General features: G+C 31.7%; 1 protein-coding gene across 1 annotated transcript in view; it reads left to right on the top strand.

Moving 5' to 3' along the window:
* The window catches only part of LOC113806022 (microtubule-associated serine/threonine-protein kinase 3), a gene marked incomplete in the record, with an annotated part of 279,433 nt that overhangs the window by 113,427 nt on the left and 163,506 nt on the right, over window positions 1-2,500 (top strand).

The following is a 2,500-nucleotide window of genomic DNA, read 5'->3' as shown; positions in this document are numbered from 1 at the left end:
TCAAAATATTTCAAACCGAACTTCTGGCTCTAAAAGGAAGATGCAAAGTGATGTTGTACTTTGTTATGAATTGAATGTTTTATCATTATTTATTATTACTGTTATATCATATTATATTATATTATATTATATATTATATCATATTATATCATATTATATTATATATCATATCATATTATATATATTATATTATACTGTTATATTGTTATTATTGTTATTGTTATATCACATTGATGATGGTAAGAATAATTATGACATTATTATTGTTGATGTTATTGTTGTTGTTGTTATTATTATCGTTATTTTTGTTATTGTTGTTGTTATTATTATTATCGTTATTTTTGTTATTGTCAATATTGTTGTTATTATTATAATTATCATTAATATTATCATTATCATTATTATCATTAAAATAATAATGATCATTATGGTAATTATTATAATTATTGGTTTTATCATCATGATAATGATCAACACTTTCAACATCATCACTAGCACCACCACCATCACTATCACCACCACCCGACCACCTTCACCATCATCTCTATCACCACCATAATCATCACCATCATCACCATCACCACCACCATCATCATCATCACCATCACCACCACCATCATCATCATCATCACCATCACCACCACCATCACCACCACCATCACTTTCACCATCACCACCTTCACCACCACCACAACCACCATCACTATCACCACCACCCGACCACCTTCACCACCACCACCATCATCATCACCATCACTCTCACCATCACCATCTTCACCACCACCACAACCACCATCACTTTCACCACCGCAACCACCATGGCGCGCACACAGTACTAACTTTAACGGCCGTTGCCTCCTTACGCAACGACACTAGAACGTAAACAATAACATCAGCCTTTTGCGGTATTTTGGCCTCATCCATGTACCAGAGATAGGCTAATGGGGATCTTTAGTTAACACGTAGTAGGAGAGGGTTGTATTTTCTTCAATTCTTGGGCCCCTGTTCATCTGACTGCTTGTTATGGGCATTGGTCTGTATGGGTGGTTGGGTCGATGGTTGGCTGGTTGGTACTGTGCCTGTCTGTTTGTTTCTCGGATATTGTCTCTGTCTTTGTCTGTCTCTGTCTGTCTGTTTGTCTCTCTGTCTCTGTCTGTCTGTCTCTCTGTCTGTCTGTCTGTCTGTCTGTCTGTCTGTCTGTCTGTCTCTCTCTCTCTCTCTCTCTCTCTCTCTCTCTCTCTCTCTCTCTCTCTCTCTCTCTCTCCCTCTCTCTCTCTCTCTCTCTGTCTGCCTGTCTCGTCTCTGTCTCTGCCCTCTCTCTCTCTCTCTCTCTCTCTCTCTCTTCTCTCTCTCTCTCTCTCTCTCTCTCTCTCTCTCGTTATCTCTCTCTCTATATATCTTTATATATAAATTAGTTGTTTTTACTATTCTTAGTACAATCACTATCATTATTATTGTTGTTGTTATTGTTATCATTATTATCATTCTTCTTCTTTGCGGCAAGTATAATTCACTGAATAGATCGTTTTATTATTAACACCACTATTTGACGGGGAAAGGGCGTTGAAGAGGGTATTATCATTGTTATTATTATTATTATTATTATTATTATAATTTTTATCTTTTTAATATTATTATTCATCAATATTATTTTTTATTGTAGTTGTTATTGTTGTTGTCATCATCATAATTATTATTTGCTATAATTGTTATAATTATTATTATCATTATTATTGTTGTTATCGTTATTATTATTATTATTATTATTATTATTATTATTATTATTATTATTATTATTATTATCATTATCATTTTTATTATTATTATTATTGTTATTATTGTTGTTGTTTTTATTATTATCGTTATTTGATATTATTATAAGTATTTTCGCAATTATTATTTTCACTATAACAATAATCATTATTATCATCATTATTACTATCATCACCATTTATAGTAGTAGTCTCATCATCATTATTGTTATAATTGTTACTCATATGTATCATTGCTGTTGTAATGTTGTCATGTTGATGGTGATTAATATTCCCATTATCTCTATTGTTATTACAATTTCGCTTAACTTAAATGTGTTTCTACCGTTATTATTTTATAATTATTTTCTTTCGTAGCGTTATTATGCACACTGAATGCTGTCATTATATATATTTCTTTTTATCATCATTACTGTTATTGATAATGATAATAATATTGGTTTAGAATTGTCAAATTATTGATGTGGAATATTGTTATCATTAATTATGGGCTTTTTTATCATTTATGTTTATCGGGCACTTGAAGGGGTAAAATATAATCCTCTATATCATCTTGTCTGATTTATTGTGATGGGATGACATGACTGACATGGTACGCCCAACGTAGTTTTCGTTTAATATTTGTTTTTGTTTTGCCAATAGATGGCTCCACTTCAATCACCAAGGAGTCAATTGTAGTCCTACCTATGTCACATATTTATCTATTTCCTCTGTTTACCTTTTATTTT

Source organism: Penaeus vannamei, chromosome 2, assembly GCF_042767895.1.
Source record: "Penaeus vannamei isolate JL-2024 chromosome 2, ASM4276789v1, whole genome shotgun sequence".
Taxonomy (NCBI): Eukaryota; Metazoa; Arthropoda; class Malacostraca; order Decapoda; family Penaeidae; genus Penaeus; species Penaeus vannamei.
The sequence above is the reverse complement of the archived record's forward strand: the minus strand, read 5'-3'. Positions and strand labels throughout refer to the sequence as shown.